At 34.6% G+C, this 18,429-nt stretch overlaps 2 long non-coding RNA genes across 3 annotated transcripts in view; both read left to right on the top strand.

The window, feature by feature from the left end:
- LOC122237682 overlaps positions 1-781 on the top strand; it is a 38,296-nt gene extending 37,515 nt beyond the window's left edge. For both annotated transcript variants that reach the window (XR_006216281.1, XR_006216282.1), the window contains exon 4: positions 49-781. This is a non-coding gene — a long non-coding RNA (uncharacterized LOC122237682). The remainder of the gene's footprint in view (positions 1-48) is intronic.
- A 4,412-nt stretch (positions 782-5,193) lies between these two features.
- LOC122237684 lies at positions 5,194-7,574 on the top strand. Its single transcript, XR_006216286.1, has 2 exons — positions 5,194-5,278; positions 6,763-7,574. It is a non-coding gene; the product is annotated as an uncharacterized LOC122237684 (long non-coding RNA).
- Positions 7,575-18,429: the final 10,855 nt, after the last annotated feature.

The following is an 18,429-nucleotide window of genomic DNA, read 5'->3' as shown; positions in this document are numbered from 1 at the left end:
TTCATTTCATTTTACTTCATTTTATTTCATTTTATTTTTTATTTCAAGTATCCAGGATGTCTAAGAACACAATGGAATCTCTGAGAGATGAATCAGCATCTCAGTGAAGCTGGGAGAATCATAAACATTCCTCACATCACATGTCAAAAAACACCAATCCAACCATCTGGAGAATGGTTTAGCAGTTCCATCAGGGCCGTACTTGGTAAACGTCCCTTTAGGACCTCTTTTCCATGCCTTCTACACTTAGGAGGAATCAGAAAATGGATGGATAATAGTGGTAACTCTTAATTTAAGTTGGATCTGAGCGGCCATACAAGTAATACAGAAATTATGGGAAAAGATTTGTGTAATTCATGTGTACCAAGGCCACGTGGCATTTTGCTCCCAACAATGTTGTAAAAGAAGAGAAAGGCTTTCTGTTTTTCCAGGAAAGAATCTCCTAACACATGGAACTGAACTGAAATCAAGCACATGAAAACAAGAAGGACAAATAAAAAAAAAAAAAAAAAAAGAGGAGAAGAGGCACAAATCTCCCCCATGTGTGCAGAAGGGAATGTTCTCATAGGACATTGCAGTAACCGCGTGCAGGACATGGAAAGGCAGTGCTGCCCCAGAGGAGGGGTGTGGAATCAGAGGTGAGCTAAACAGTAGCCTTGAAGCCCAGTGTTACTGCCAACGTCGCCTTCCGCCACACCTGGGCTTTCACTGTAACTCTTTCACTCCAGCTGTGAAGGCCGTCGAGATAGCTGTGCCAAGAGCTCCATTTTCTGATTGGGCATTTTTTCCCCTCCAATTTAATTCTTTTAAATATTTCTTACTTTGATTATTTTTTATTTAACTACTGTTAATTCAGTGATTTCAGCTTAATGAGCTCTTCCTGAGTAAATACATTAGTGAATTAAACCTCATCAGATTCTTTTTTTCTCCCTTAATGAGTGAACAAATGCAATTTATTGATTTCTGGTGTGAATTAATAAATGTTCATATTACATTAAACCAGAGTAAACTTGAAGGATGTAACAATAAACCACCTTTATTTTTTTGCCTCCAAATGCTTACTTGATTTTTTTTTTTTTCAGTTGGGTTAATTTTGTTCTTGTCTGTAGATAAAAACTCAAGAATGACCCAAGGCATTTCTAATCATTTATAGGCAATACAATCCCATTTTTTCATAAAATATATTTGTAGAATATATATAAATTCAGTATTTAAAATGTTCAGACTTGAGAATTCCAGTTTCAGGGCAGTGATATAGAGCTTGAAAGAACATTGCTTCTATCCTTAAATAAAGAAAAAAGCTGAAAAAAGCCTGCAGATGTTAACAACTTTTCTTGTATGTATTAGAGAAATAAGGTTTTAAGGGAGCCAATTAATCTGAAGTCTGGAGAAAGACATGCTAGCTATTGAGAAATAGAACCTGATCTTAAACATAACAAAGCTTGTGATACACACACACACACACATATATATATATGTAAATAAATATATGTATATATATACACATATGTATATATATGTAAATATATATACATGTATATATATGTATATATATACATGTGTATATACGTAAATAAATATATGTATATATATATATATATAAATATTATATTACATACAATATAATATTTGGCACTAAAATGTTCACAAACTCCTTTTTAAAAGTCTCTTATTGATAAATTGATAAACCTATTAAAACTGAACAAATTTTATTAACATGTAAGAAATTTCTTTGCTTCTTTTCAGACTTATTATTTATAAATATAATAAATCCAGACGAGTAAAAGTTCCTTTCTGCTACTTACAACTTTGTATATCTATTAAGATTTTGATTTTTCACTATCTTCTTTTTCATGTGGTTAGACAATTTACTAATTTACCATATTCACTACCTATTAATTTACTAGACTCAATATCTTTGATGAATAAAACATATTACATTGTCTTGCATACACATGTAAACATTTTTGCTACTATTACATCTAGTGTAGTCTTTTTTTTTAATGTTTATTTATTTTTGAGAGAGACACAGCAGGAGCAGGGGAGGGTCAGAGAGAGAGGGCAACACAGAATCTGAAGCAGGCTCCAGGCTCTGAGTTGTCAGCACAGAGCCCGATGCAGGACTTGAACTCATGAGCCATGAGACCATGACCTGAGCCAAACTTGGACACTTAACCAGCTGAGCCACCAGGTACCCCTCTTCCAGTGTAGTCTTAATCACCCATATTAACTATAAATTGTATTCAAAATAATTACTACTTCACAGAAAAAAAACTGGGAAGTAGGTGTTTGATAATTGTTTGTTATGTAAACAATTAGCAGACCAAAAATACCATAGATGTACATGATACGTTGTCTTACATCCTCCCACATTTCTTCTACATCTTTTTGAAGTAGCAAAATCCATAAATATGATCCATTAGAATATGCACTCTGTAACATCATAAAGAAGGCAATACACATACACGCACACACACAGAGACATAATTAATTACTTACTGACCAAGGTGTCAGTATTCTACCTCACTTAGAAAGTATTTGGTTATCAAAATAATATCTATAAATTACCTTCATGTATTATTAGTTTGAGTTCTCAAAGTAACTTAACTGGCTTGGAAATTACATTAATATGCTGCTGAACCACTCTTCATATAAAGTGTGTTTATAATTACATATAAATTTAGTTCAAAAAATTTAACAATTTCAACATCATAAATATTATGTAGATATTATCTTACCTTAACTAATTGGTAAACCAATATACTAAGTTTAAAGACTCAGCAGGTTAACTAGGTTTTTAGTGAAAATATGAACCTTATTTTTTTAATTCTAGATAATACTCTATACAGAGAAAAATATAGCTCTTTTCTTGAAGGAAAAAAAATTGTTAGATCAGTCTAATTTGTCCAAAGTTTCAGCTTCTCTCATATTTATTTGAAATCTTACATAAAACTTTTTTACATAAAACCTCTGAGCTAGCAGTTTCTGTAAGAAACAATCTTTTAAAAGTCTGTCACATTTAAAGAATTAGACATTTATTTTCTTTATTTTTTAGGTATTTGGTAGGGAATATTAGGTTTACGTAAGTACATAAAAATCTTTTTATACTAGTCAGAACATAGCTTTGGTTGGAATAATAATGTTTCATATCTATGGAAGTGGGAAGATATTTCACATCCACACACACAACAAAAGGTAAAGGCTTTCTGCGTTATAGACATAGAGTGCACATAGTTTCATTTGTCCAACCTCACGCATGTATCACAAGTGAACACTAAGTACCAAACTAACTCCATCAGATTGCAGAGAGCTGCTCTTATTGCCAGAAGGCACAAAATATTTTCTTAACTGATTGCAGTTCACAAATAAAATGGGCAAAGTAACCAAAACTAGAAATTATATTTTCTTTTTTTCCTCCTCAAACAGAAAATAGACATCTATTATCCCAATAGAAGTCACCAAATTGTCATAAAACCAGTTTCCCAACCCCTGCATCCACTAATGATGAACAACTTATTAACCTTTAATGGATCAGATTTGTACAGAGATTTCTCTCTCCGTGCAGTGGAGACTAACTCCATGTTTTGAGTCAAGACAGACTCATAGAAAGAGGCACTGCAATGACCATGACTTAGACAATAGAGAGAAGGAATAGATTTCACCAGAAACAAAAACAAAAACAAAAGTGACACAGGAAATTAATGTATCAGTAACGGCAACGACAAAAATTAAAGAAATACAATGTTAACAAAGGTAAAGTTCAGTCCTACTTGGGAATCACTCTGAAAGCCAAGAAAATGTGCCCAAGTTTAAATTGTCCATGAAGCATCTCAACCAGTGAACTTTAATGGCTCCATCAGGTAAATCTGCGTAGACCAGAGGACTTCAGTATCTTGGTGAGTTCTGCAAAAGTATCTAATTAGAATTTCACAAATTAAAGTTAAAACCATAATTCTCATACAAATATAGAATGTCCATGACAAAGTTTTAGAACTCATTAATGAGGAAGTAAGTTAAATGTTAAGTAAGGTTTTAAGAACACTTGGGGAACCATGCATTTATAAGCATTATTTTTAAATATGTTAAGTTAAAAATAAAACAGATCAGTGGTCTACAGAACAATAAAACTATAACCTTTGGAATTATCCTTTCAACTGGACAGAAATGAGCAAGTTGACATGTAATCTGTCAGTGAGTGGGTCCTGAGCAATTGGAACACAGGTGTATTTAGAAAATTGAATAATCCTCTAGTGTGCCTGTGAAATAGGGCCTTATTATGATAGGTACTCTCTTTTGTTTTATTTCCAAGTTTTTAATAGATTTTATAAACACTATAATTCAGTCTTTTTAGTTAGTGGTCATTGGCATATTTTATTTAAAAAAAAAACAGGGATATAAAAGGGATTCTCATTATATCTGACTAAAACTGGAATATGTTTCTCAATATGTTCATTTTCATGGCCTGAAATTACTATCTTTCATTGTCTCATTATTCAAGATTTCATCCTTATATGCTAATCATTAAAAAAAAACCCACAAAAATGTGGAACAAAAATTGATTTTAATGTAATCCAATTTGAATCAGCAGACTGTTTTAATACAGGGGACATCAATGTCTCCTATTTAGGGAATAGAAGATAATTCCTGCAAAACCTTTAAAAACAAAATTTAGTGATCCTAGATAATAAAGAGGTGACACAATTTGATACCCACACACAATCCACCCGAATTTTTGATATATGTTATGTATGCATGTCATATATAATATATATATATATATATATATATATATGTATAGATATGTAGATACATATCTATCTGTGCAACATATGTATACATCATATTTCTGCCAGAATTTTCAATATGATAGATTATATCATATATGTATATATTTCATAATTTTATATAGATATATCTACATTATATCAAAAATTATATATCAAAAACTGTATATATAAAAATAGTTGTATGACACATACATACATAAAAATTTATATATAGTATATTATATACATAAATTTAGATGTTTAGTATAGTTCACACTTGTATTATAAATTTACTATGCAAATTTTGTGTATATATATACGAATTTAGGTGTTTCATACTATTATTTATTACTTTTATTGGATATTTAACACTGACCTTCATTTTCATTATTTTATTTTATTCAAAATATTATAAACTGAAAGTAGCCAAGAATGTCCAACTCTTCAGATACAACATGTTCACAAAATTACTTTGCAGTATCCTTTCCTTCCCTCATTGATAACATAAGGAGGTAGGTGTCTCTTTCTGTCATTTATGTCTAGTGTGTTTAAGAAACAAAGAAAGAGATAATCCCTAGAGGTACCATCAGTAGTGAGCATTTGACATGTTTCACGTATCTGTTTCATTATTTTGTCAAGAGCATTATTCTAAAACAATGGAATCCTGAAGAAAATCTCTTGCCTTTTTGAAGAGAATAGATTCTGAAACTGAAAGAGCATACAAATAAGGAATCCTAATCTTTGTTTTTATTTTTAGAAGCAATTGTGTTTTCTTATCTTAAACTTACATACACAGAGGAATGTGTTTAAATGAAGAGTTGACCGTTTTCCTAGAGGGTGATTTCCATACTTGCATTACTATCTTTTTACTCTTCCACTTCTTTTATAAAAATTGAATAAACTGTAACTCAAGCTAAGTAAAAAGTAAGGGAATTTTGTCTGTTAGTTTCCTAATTCTAATATTTATTATCACTGCTTGCACTTCAAATAAGACAGTTTCATATTTACTTCTTAAGAATAACAGGGAATTTGCTTTGGACTGTATATTGGTCAGTAAACACCGGTTTAGATGAGGAAGGAGATAGGACTGAAAGTAGTTGTCAGTCTTTTCTGCCCTGGGAGAATTCCAGGAAAGATGGAGATGGAGTGGGCTGGAAAGAACATTCTATATTTAATTAATAACTAGTTATTCTTTGAAGGTTTTGTGAAGTTCAAAAAGAAGAGATAAAATGAACTAGGTTAGATAAACTAGACGTAGAGATTTACACGTTCTCTGAAGGTTGGTGGAAAATTGGTTTTTCTAAGCAACGTTGAAACTTCTAAGATTGCAGAAAGCTCATTAGGCAAGACATTCTTAGAATTTCTTCTTGGTTTATATCAATTAGCTGTTTGCATGCAGCCTTGCTTTTTGTAACAATTAACGTTGTGGAAAAATCCCCTGTTAAATTATCTTTAGATAATATTCACAAAACTATCAACAATTGTTTTCCTTTAACTAAGTCTTTGTTACTGCTTTGGCCCTTATGTTGCTACAAAATAATTTTTCCATGTAAGAGGGCCAATTTCCATTGTTGCTGAAGTAAATCAGAGACTAGAAGGATGGGATTATAAATGCATTATTTATGCATTTCTCTCCCTCTGGTGGGTTAGCTCGGAAAGACAATGAGGTAGTCTGCCACAAATTATCTTGTGACTTGTCATTTAAATACCATTTCCCTATGAATGCTGTGTTATTTACAATAAGGAAATCAAATAATGTTCTTTTGAACACTGACAATTTAATTCATATTCATGATTTCTCAAAACAATTTCCAGGTTATTAAGATAGAGCCTGATTCTTCCAAAGAGAATGGGCACACCTCTTAATTATTGAGACATTCAGGTGCAAAAGAATGTTGTATATCTATCTGTATCCATATTTCAATAGTTTGTATCTGTCTACATGTATCCATCTACTTTTATCTATTAGAGCTGACTCTGGAATTTTTCTCCATAGGATGCTGGGGTTTTTTTGCCTCTCATTTCTTTTGCTACTATGACTCTCAGAAAGGGGAATAGTTAATATCATCTTGGAAGGGAGAAAGACATGCTGGAAGGTAATTTCCTTACAGGTGGGGAAGCAATGGAAAGCCTACCAGCTCACTTCAGTGGACTGTGAAAAGAAGATGGAAGCAGGGCTAACTTGTAAGATGCCATAACCTTTCCCATCTTGCAAATCAACCTTGGGTAGCAAGTGCGAAGCTGGGTAACATCTAGATAAATAATTACAAGGCAACTGTGGATATCAAATCTCTAGGCCTGTTTCTCAAACATGTCTTGCATGGCCAGTCTCTTGAAGAAGTCCAACGTTGGATCAGAATCATGCACAGATGGAGGCAGACAAATCAGTCGGGGACTGCGTTCTTGGTTTCTACAGCCTGCAGTTGTGTGACAATTATTGGTGGTTGTAGTTTCTACTTCTTTGGTGAGGAAATAAGGAAATGCTGAAATGATCAGTAGACCAGTGGAGGATCAACACGACCATGAATGCCTTGGGATTGAGCAAAGACAAAGAAGGGCAAAGACTTTCCAGAGTCAATAAACATCTAGGATTTATGCAGTTGATCAAGGGATGTCTGAAGCAGGCTCAGAAAACATAATATTGAAAACCAGACAGTATGTGGGGGTTCTCCTTTGCTAACCTTATAAAAGCCCCATCTACCCAAATATCATCTCAGAAGAACAAGGGGAAAGCTGAGACCATCTGTCTTTACTTCTGTGTTTCATGCAATGCTCTAAATGTTCAAATGAAATAAAATATGACAAATACTTTAGTATATTTTTCATGCATAAATTTGGATGAGTTTTTATCTTAACAGTTTTATTCAAACAAGTCCAAGACATTCCGACAAGAAGATTGAAACTGGGAGAGATTTAACCGGAGAGAAACTAAAATACTGCCACATTCTTAAGTCTCTTCCCTCCTCAGTTACTGTTCAACAGATGTAGGGTTCATGTAGAATAGTAAATAAATCATAGAAATGAATGGAGCTGCCTTTTTCTTTCCCACCAGGATGATAGTAGGTGTAAATATGTGATCTCACTATATAAATACTGAGAAGTTTGGAAATATGTGTATATTGTGAAGACAAAGGAAGAGATACATTTTAATAGAAAGTTATTTGAAAAAAGTTATTAAAAAAAATCTCTGAAAGCCAAATTAGTGTATTTCCTTTGTAGGAAATTTATAAATGCAGAAATTCACAAAGAAGAAAATAATCCATGAATATATTGTATTTTAATCTTATTTGGAATAGTGTTGATAAGGAATGGTACTATAGTACAGACAATTTAATAATTAGACACAAACTTACTGTCATTTTAGTACCCCTGATTCATTCACATTTTCAGGTAAATTCAAGCTCCTTTTACACAAGCCAATAATTCTGCTTTGAGCTATTTCTAAGATTTCCTTTGTGCCTTTGAAAGTACTTTCGCTGAATAGGAAAATCTACTTTTATACTAGTTCAGCTCTCTGTGATTAATTAGTGCTGCATTGTAGGCTTTCTACAAGCATAGAAATTGTAGGCTTTCTTTAAAAGTGAAGGCAAAAGAGTCATCATCTGCAGATGAGACTGGTTTTATGGGTTACTCAACTACTTACCAGAACAGCTAGAGCTACATCTGGTGCCTCCGGACTACCAATCAGTGTTTTTTTCCAACATACTGTCTAGTGAATACGTTCTTTAAATATAGTATCCAAGTTCAACCCAGGTTAGAACTTTAGAAGCTTGCATCTTACTCACCTCTGGAGATGCCTGGGAAGCTCTATTATTCACTGTTGGTCATTGGCTTCTGATGCCAGAAGAAATCTGCCCAGAAACAGCCCAAATACATTGGCATGCGTGATTCTTTTATTGAGGTTCAAGCTGACCTTTGCGAAGCTACCAGTAGAGATGAACCAGAGGATGGCACTTTGCCACTTGTTCCCTTAGACTTCATAGGCAGACAGTACAACAGGCTTTGTTTGTAGGTAGGACAGTCTCTTTTACAAGGTTTTGTCTCTCAAACACTTTCTTTTCTTTTGCACTGTCATTCCCACTTCTTCTACTGTCTTACTAGCCCCTCCACACTATTTCAATTTAGTGTTTTCTCTTTGGTAGGAATTATTACCTCTCCCCATACTAACAGAGAAAACTCTTAAATTCCGAAATGGCTCCCCTAATAGAATGATGGGAAGTGTAGATGTCTTAGTTCAACCTTCCCCACAGAAATTCGTAGAGTTTTCAATCATTAGACTTAAGTCTGAGCAAAATAAAACAGACTTTTTTACCATTATATATTAAACTGTTTACTTTCCTGCATATGCTTATGATATAGGTGTGAACATTCACACATAATTTCTTAGGTATTTAATGTTACAGGTACCATAACGTATTGTTCAAACTGGAAGTTAAAAATAGTTCATTGTGTGTGTGTCCTTATTAGAAAGACCATGCTATCCATGTAAAAGTGAGTAAAGAGAGGCTAACAACAGATAACTGTCTCGGTGTTTTGGTTGTCTGTATGAATAATGACACTAAATGACAACATTGATGTTCAATGTCACTATCTTCATATTCCCAAGACCAGGTAGCAGCAATACTATCAGTTATAATTTCAATTCTGAATACCATTACAGATGTTGTTCAACAAGCATAAAAAGGATAATTTTATTTTATCAAATATAATATTTTTCCCTAAAATCCCATCTTTATTCTTTAACATGATACTTTAAAAGTTCAAATAGAATAAAATGTAACGGTACTTGAGTGTATTTTTCACATATAAATTTGCTTCAGTTTTTACCTTGGGAAATGTTAATATGGATTTAACTTTAGTAATTAGACAAATAGCATTACAGTTGGTATGAAAGATTCCCTGGTCATATCATATGTACATAAAACAACCAAAGTCATAGCAAGAAATAGCAACAAACTCAAAATGGCTTAAGGAAAACCAAATCAGAGAAAAAAAAAAAGTAAAGAACAACAACAACAAAGACTATTTATTGGCATAACTGGACAGATAGTTTTTAGCTTGGTTGCATAGGCAAGCTTAAACAATGTCATCAGTACTTTGTTAGCTTCACTGGTACTTAGATCTGACCAAATGTTGGCTGATTCAAGTACAGTAGATATGGTTTCTTCCCAACAGAAACTCCAGATTCCTCATTCGCTTTTACTTGGCTGTCTTGACTCATTGTGTCCCAACACTTATCACTGTAACTAGAGATAGCTAGGGCAGTGAGGTTCCTAGAAAGAGTAAGGCATGAATTCAGAACAAAGAAACAGTGGTTCCCAAATAAAATTGGAATACTATGACAGGAGGAAAGGAGAAGAGATTGTAGAAAGGAGTAAATGCTATTTCGTTCATTCATTCATTCATTCATTCATTTATTCAATAAATATTTATTATGTATCCATTATGGAAAGACATGATTCCTGGCAATGGAGCTAAGCAGTGACTAAAACAAGAAAACCCGTGCCCTCCAGAAACTTTCATTTGTGTAAGAGGATGAACAGCAAGCAAGTACTCAATAACAATATAATAGATAAGGCTATAAAGGTCATGAAGTAAAATGAGGGAATAGAGAGTGATAGACATTCATTATCTTAGGTGATGTATCCATTAAACAGTATGCAAAGAATTCATAACAATATTAAGTTTAGGGTCTATTACAATTTTACTAGTTGTGAATTAAAATGACGTAAGTGTAGAGTATAAATCTATTTTTACTAGGCCTGAAAGAAATGTTTGAATACATGTGGTTCATAATAATTTACATAAACTTTTCTTTATTTTTTAAAAATGTTTATTTTTATTATTTATTTTGAGAAAAAGAGAGCAAGCAGGGAAAAGGCAGAGAGAGAGAGAGACAGAGAGAATTCCAAGCAGGTGCGAGCTGTCAGCACAGAGCCGGGTGCGGAGCTCCATCTCACAAACCCGAGCTGAAATCCAGAGTTGGACACTTAACTGACTGAGTCACCCAGGCGCCCCCATAGATTTTGCTGTATGCGTGTGCACACACATATATTCCCATATATATGTATGTATATGTGCGTGTGAGAGAGGACTTAATATTAGAGCCCATGGAATAAAAATTGTACCATGAATTATCTTCAGTGTGAGTTATTTGTAACATCATCTATGGTAGCTAAGTTGTCTTTGATGGAGAAGAGTATAACCGGACTTTGTATGTATCATCCCTGTAACTTAGGCCAATGTGGTCTCCAATAAGTTTTGAAAATATTATTGAAGAGTTTAGAACTAGATGAATCTATAGTTAAAAACTGCAGTGAGTAGCATAAACAACAATACAAAGTTTATCATAAAGATTAAAGGGAAAGACTGTTAATCCACTTTAAATTACTTGGTCTCGAATGGTCTACCTAAAAAGGTAAAGTTTGGGGGCACCTGCGTGGCGCAGCCCATTTAGTGTCTGACTTAGGCTCAGGTCATGATCTCATAGTTTGTGAGTTCAAGCCCCACATCAGGCTCTGTGCTGACAGCTCAGAGCTTGAAGCCTGCTTCAGATTCTGTGTCTCCCTCTCTCTCTCTCTCTGCCCCTCTCCCCCTCATTCTCTGTTTCTCTCTTTCTCTCAAAAATGAATAAACATTAAAAAACTTAAATAAATAAAATGATGAAGTTTTAGCTAACACCTGAATCATGAATAGGAACAAGTCCTACAATGAATCAGGGAAACAGCCTTCCATGCTTAGGGAATACATTCAGCAAAGGTCTAAGACAAGTTTGGTAATCATAGAGATTGTCTTTCAACAGCTGTTTACATGCTTGTCTCTGCCAACTGTCAACCCCTTCAGAGTCCACCTCAGCCTCAGTGAGCCATGGTCCACGTCCTTTGCAGGGGGTCCATATCTTGCACATCAAACTCCATCTTAGCTCTACTTCCGGAGTACCTGATCTGTGCCAGTTGGTACCAGGAATGGTCCAAGAATTCAGGCTAGGGATACTACTTCAGCCCATATACTGGTAGCTCTGCGCAGGAAATATCTCTCTCTCAGGTCCAAGCCACAGTGCAAGCAGTCTTGTGATTTAGGCCATAAGAGACTAAGACTCTATGTTGTTGGAGACGGCAAAAGGTACCCATGTGGAATTTATGGCACACCAAATGAGGAGAGTCATTGTGATTATAGAGCAAGGACATGACATCTGGAGGAAAGAATTATATGCATCTTTTCAAAAACAGCTGCTTGCATACTGCTGGGCCCTGTTAGTGATGGAAAGTCTGAACACAGAACAAGTAACCATGAATCCAGAGCTACTCTCCATGTATTAAGCCCTATCAAACCCACCAGAACATAATAAAAAAGACTCTGCAACCATCCGATGTAAGACGAAAATGTAACATTTAGTATTAAGTACAAACAGGATCAGAACGCAAAAGCAAGCTGCCAGAGAAACAAGTCTGGACCCCATGGCATGCTCCACCTTTGGAGGAGAAAAAAAAGCCCAAGCTCGTTTTGGTGGATGAGTCACCAGCCAAGCCAAAAATGTGAGTACAAGCCAAAAATGGACAGCAGCTACCCTTCACTTGGTCTTGAAAGACAATGACCGAGGAAAATCCTCCCAATAGGTGTAGGTGTGGGTAGCCTACTTGGTCATCTATTTTGTGTGGATACAGTAACTCCAAGGTTAAAATATATAAGGCCGGGCTGGATGATTATTGCTTTATTTCATGTAATTTAATCAAACACAAAAATGACTTTTGAAAGAGAACATTGTTTTCATATATAGGCTTATTCACCATTTTATATTGAAAAAAACTCTAAATTTACTATACATACATAACTTACTACGTATGTTGAGAATTAAATTTTTCATAAAAATAAATACATAAGGGAAGTGAGTTTGCACAATTTAAAAAGAAAATAAATAACCAAAATTGCTGATTTTGTGAGCTCTTTGAATTGTATAAACTATGTGAATATGGCTGATTTGGCAGGCAGGACAATATAGATACAATTGCACTTTGCTAGTTACTCCAGGATTTATTAATACTATCTTTTCTCTGTTTTCTTCATCCAAATATATCCTTCCTTTCAGTTGTGAATCTCACCAAGCAAAAGTTATCCAAAAGTGAAATAAGCCTCCAAATCCACTGGCCACAAAGAGCAAATGATAAAATCTTTTGAAATGAAAACATAACTAACTCCAGAGTGGAAAGATCTTTGAATACGAATAGATTTCAACCTCTGTTTTATATAAAACTTTATTTTGACTCAGAGTTTTAAGCTTCCAGTGTCTTGAGAAGGGTCACTTTCACATAGATGACATAAAATAATAAACATGTTTTACATTTATTCCTCAGAGTAGAGGTATACAGTAAGTATGCAACAGCATGCACTTAGTAAAATTTTCTTATACCATTGGCACTGCATAACATGATTTTGATACAAAATAAATCCTGTCTCAAGAAACATATTACATATAGAAAAAGTAAAACAAATGATGTTGTGTTATTATTGACGTTAACTTTAATCAGCAGCATGAACTAATATAGACATTTGTTGTTGCCGTTATATTGCTTAGGGGTGATTGGGTTATTCTTCGGTTAGCTACATGCAGTGTTTCTTCCCAAACTGCCTGTAACTTTTTTAAAAACAGAGACCAGCTTTTCTATATTTGCTGGATCACCACAATTGTTTGAAATCATTGTCTTATTTCATACCTATAACTACACTTCACAGAGGTAGAATTATCCTCATTTTACAAATGAATAACCTGGTGGCTGTCTTAGACTAGATTGCTTGCACAAGCTTATAAGTAGCAGAATGGAGACTTGCACTCTGATCTCATCTGATTCCAAAGGCAATGTTATTCTCCCTCTATACTACAATAACTTTCACATCCTTCCAAATATCAAAGTGGATCACAGAAAATCAGACTGGGAAGCATTTTCTCCCTCCACTGGTGGTGAACTTGTTAGAATAAAAATATAACTGCAAAGTCTGAGATTACTCTCCTTCCTCCCTTCCTCCCTCTTTCCCTTGCTCCTTCCTTCTTTCCCTTCTTCCTTCCTTTCTTCTTTCCCTTCTTTCCTTTCTTCCTTCCTTTCTTCCTTCTTTTCTTCCTACATCCAATCAACATTTGGGCACCTATTCAGTGCTAGAGTGGACGAGTTAGTTTTTCTCTATAGGTCTCGTTAGAACTTGAAAATGAATCACAAGATTTGGAAACAACGTACTGTGCATTATATCGTGGTTCATAGTAAGTACATTGCTCCCTTGTGTGCAGAGTAGATTGTCATCTTACATAAGCATCCAAATTCTAGGTTTTTATAATAGCAGACTTGCTTTGTTTTGTGACCTACTCCGCAGACCTTCCTTTAGTAACTGTGGCAAAATACCATTAATTTTTAAACGATTTAATGTTAAAGAATACACAAGTGCCGCTAAGGGTTGCTCATTATTGGTGTTTTGCTTTGAGTGTTTAGTAATACTATTACTTAATGCACTCTCACTACATGCCAAATATTTAAGATTTGTTATACCTGTTCTAAAAATGAGAAAACTGAGATTTAGAGATGTTCAGCGATTTCCCAAGAAGACACAGGTAGAAAATGGCAGAACTCAGACTTGAAACACAGTTGTCTTTGCCAGAGCCTGTGCTCTTATCCACTGTCCTCTTTAGTGCTAGTGCAGGGAGTTTGAATAGGTTTAACCTAATAAAGTTTTAGAACAATAAAGTACATTCTCATGAAAGACTTAATTATCTACATAGTTACAGAAATTGTAATGTTGAAACAGATGGTATAACTCTGTAACAGAATAAATGTCCTCTCATTATACTTGTAAATTTGCAATTAGAACAAAGACTAAATTTATTGGTCATAAATGCACCTTCAAAAGCCCCACAATATGATTAAATTATTTTGTCTGTCCAAAGAAATTGGAGCGTTGAGAGGCTTTATTGTGGTACATTTGCAAATTTCTAATTTATTGTAAGTTGTTCCATATTTTTTCTTCCAGGTTTTAGTCTTGTTTGTTTCATGAGAGAATGAGACTTTTCTTCACACTGACCAGAAGAATACTGTGTTTAATTCCCCTGAAGAGCAAAGTATCCTGTATCATAGTTGTTACTGTAAAAGAAAATAGTAAGAAGATCTAATGGCTGCTTGTTACCACCATTGCTTCAACTTAAATTGTTGGAGGAGACTCTGGTTACCAACCAGATGCTAGAAATTGTCAAGGCATTGATGGTTTACCTCATAAAAACAATGTCATATAGAAAAGTGAACTATATACAAGCTGATTCTTTGATATTTTCATGGGAGTCAAGAGATTTCTAAGCAATTTTTGTAGACATCCCTGAGCTTACTTTTTTTGTAATCTGTTCCTAAAGTTCGTAACATAGCTGTTTCCAGATACACAACATCAGAGTCGTAAGCAGTGAGTGTGTCTACACACAAAGCTAATAGGCAGTAAGGAACTCTGATTCGTTGGGCCACATATTGACAACATATTCAAGACTGCAGTGTACCATCTCTTTCAGCAATTCTGAGGTTTCAAAACTCTCTTGACTCCTCTTTTCAGGGGGTGGTATTCTAAGGGGAGGGAACTCTTCATGATAATAGCTTTCTCAATGTGACTTAAAGAACCTCTAATATAAACAGTAAAAAACATGGGGGGGGGTGGTCATTTGCAATACATTTCAATGTCTTAAAGTGGATCTTTATCTGCCCCGATGGAGCTTGAGAACTTTATGAACATGAATCTTATTCAAACCTTCACAAAGGTTATCCAACCTCTTCTGTATGAACTGTGAAATTGTAAAGGTTATAGTCTACATGAAACAGCCCATCAGCAAGGCTTCTTGTCCTTCCATACAGGACCTAGAGAGATGGATTCTCTTTTGTTGTTCACATCACAATGTTACACATGGTTCCCATTCATGCCGAGTCAAGAACATCTAGAAAACAAAGATTCATCAGGGCATGGCTGCATCTCTTACTATCTTTTTTTCATTGTTATTGCAGGAGTAGCTTTTACTGGAATTTTGAGTTGCATAAAGATGAATTTTACAGTTGTAGGTGGAGATACAAAACATTTGTAATAGAAAATCAGAGTAAACTTGAGTCAGTCCCTATGCAACAAGGTATTTTCAGATCGAATGGATACATATAAAACCCTTAGAAACATATCTGAGGATACTAGTAATGGCTTCTGATTATGTATGCTGTATTTTTTACAAAAGAAGTACTTTGGGGATGCCTAGGTGGCTCAGTCAGTTAAGTGTCTGACTCTTGATTTTGGCCCAGGTCATGATCTCATGGTTTGTTGGATTGAGGCCCATGTCCGGCTCCATGCTCACAGCATGGAGCCTGCTTGGGATTCTCTCTCTCTCTCCCTCTCTCTCTCTGCCCCTTCCCTGTTCATGCAAGAACTACTTCATCTCTTAAGTCGGGGGCAAATTCTGAAAGTATAGTTATTTGATTTACATATCCATTACTTATAACAGAGAAATGGCTTTGTAAATGTTTAAAGAGTTTGTTTGCTTAGCTAAGCTAGAACACGTATTACTATACCAGCACAAGGATTCACAACTAGAGCTCTCTCTCACTCTCTTTTGTGTGTGTGTGTGTGTGGGGGGGGGGGGTCTGGTTAGTTGTTTGTTGTTTGGTTTGTTTTGGTTTGCAGTTATTTTACAAACCACAGAGTTTTAAGTATGTTAAGTTTGGAGTATTAATTGTAACAATAAAACATTTCTCTTGGAGGCAAATCTTATTCTGAAGTTAATTCTTAACAGTGGCTATGAAGAAATATTGTTCAGCATTTTGGGAGTGCTATTTGGAAACTATAGTCAGGTGAAAGATTCTGAACATACCTTTAAAAATGAATTTGTAAAACTTTTACTTCTGAAAAAAAAATCATTTTATATCCACAACATCTGTTCCGTGTTAGAAGCAGAAAGCCAAATCGAGTAAAGGAAACAACTGTTGAAAATCAACAAATTATGCTTGATTTCAGAATCAGAATTTTCTCAACCCATCAGCCAAAATTCTAAGAAAATATTTGTTGCATATTGAAGCACTCATTGGAATTTGGAATATGTCTTCAATTTTAAGCCAACCCACCACTTTCAATATTAATATGTTAACAGCTGCTATAAATCTAGCAATATGGACTCAGACATTAAAATAATTTTATAGTTAATATTGCTAACATAGAAGTTATATAACTTTGGGGTACAAGTAGGTTTATCTTACATATAAAAATAGATTACCTGTTCTTAAAGTGTTTTTAAAGTTGAATTCAATAAAATATGTCTTAAAACTGATTATATCACATATACTTAATTTTTTATTTATGCTGAAATTTCCATGCACAATTATAATTCATCAGGAGAAAATGTAACATTATATTATGGGCCTTGAATTCCCTTCTGTCACTTCTGATTTTGTGACAGAAAATTGCTCCCGAACAGAAGACAATTTTCTTTTAAGACTATGTGTGCAATGCCTCCACAGAGGAATGTGTCATCTACTCTTGTGCTACCATAGTTACTTGTGATCTTAGAAACAGTGAATGTTAAAAGGAATCTGCTCATGCTTGATATTCGAGCACATTTATTTAATTATATCTCCCAACTGTAAATCAAATAGCCTCTCACAAACTTTAAAGTAGAAAAAAGAAAGCATAAGAAAATGTTTCTTCCTCTAGCAGCCAAGCAGAGTGAAAAATCCAGTAGCTTTTCTTTTCTAACTTCTAAATCTGAGTATTTTTGTTGATTTTGCTTTGAATTATGTATGACATATGATTTAATTTTATGTCCACGTTCCTCCCAGGACCATGTGTGTACGTTCTATCTTTATTACCAAGAACCAAAAATGTGTGCAAGTTTAGAGATATGATGAGACACATTTCCAATTGCTATTTATTTACTTAATGCCTATTTGCAACAAGTAGTTTCTGAAAAACTATTGTCACTTTCACATTTAGTAACAGAGTGTCCTAGTTATCTATTTTTTTTTTGTAATAAATCACCTCAAATGTAGAAGTATACACAGCAATTTATTATTGTCTTTCAAGTTTGGAGGGTTGGCTGGGCTCAGCTCGCTGGTGCTCACAGGAAGGTCGCTCATGGCGTTACATGCAGATGGAGGGTGTGGCTGGAGGTATTTGAAGGTTGTGGTGCACTAAACATCTAAGTTGTCTTCTTCACTCAAATATCTAGATCAGAGCTGGGATAGCTGGAAGAATTGAGGGCTGGCCGGGTATTCTCTTTCTAAGTGACATCTCCAGATAGCTAACATGACCTTCTTCATGGCATGACAGTTTCAGAATGGTAAGGATTATTCCATGTCATCAGCTAAATTCTCCCAAAGGGAGTGTTCTAAGAAACTGAGGCAGAAGATTCACGGTTTCTTGTGTCTTGGCCTCGAAAATCACACAGTATCATTTTCCCCCTATTGTTTTGGTTAAAAACAAAAAAGTTACATAGTCAACCCAGACCTAAGTTAGTAGGGGAGAGCACACAAGGGAATACACACCAGAAAAGTATGGCCCATCTCTGAAGATTAGCTGCTATATGGAATATGAATAAAACTAAAATCTGACCCTTAAGATCTATGAAGAAACTCAAAATATCTTAATTACTTTCATAACGCCCAATTTGGCTCAT

This window comes from Panthera tigris, chromosome B1 (assembly GCF_018350195.1).
Source record: "Panthera tigris isolate Pti1 chromosome B1, P.tigris_Pti1_mat1.1, whole genome shotgun sequence".
Lineage (NCBI taxonomy): Eukaryota > Metazoa > Chordata > Mammalia > Carnivora > Felidae > Panthera > Panthera tigris.
This window is presented reverse-complemented; position numbering and strand designations above follow the sequence as displayed.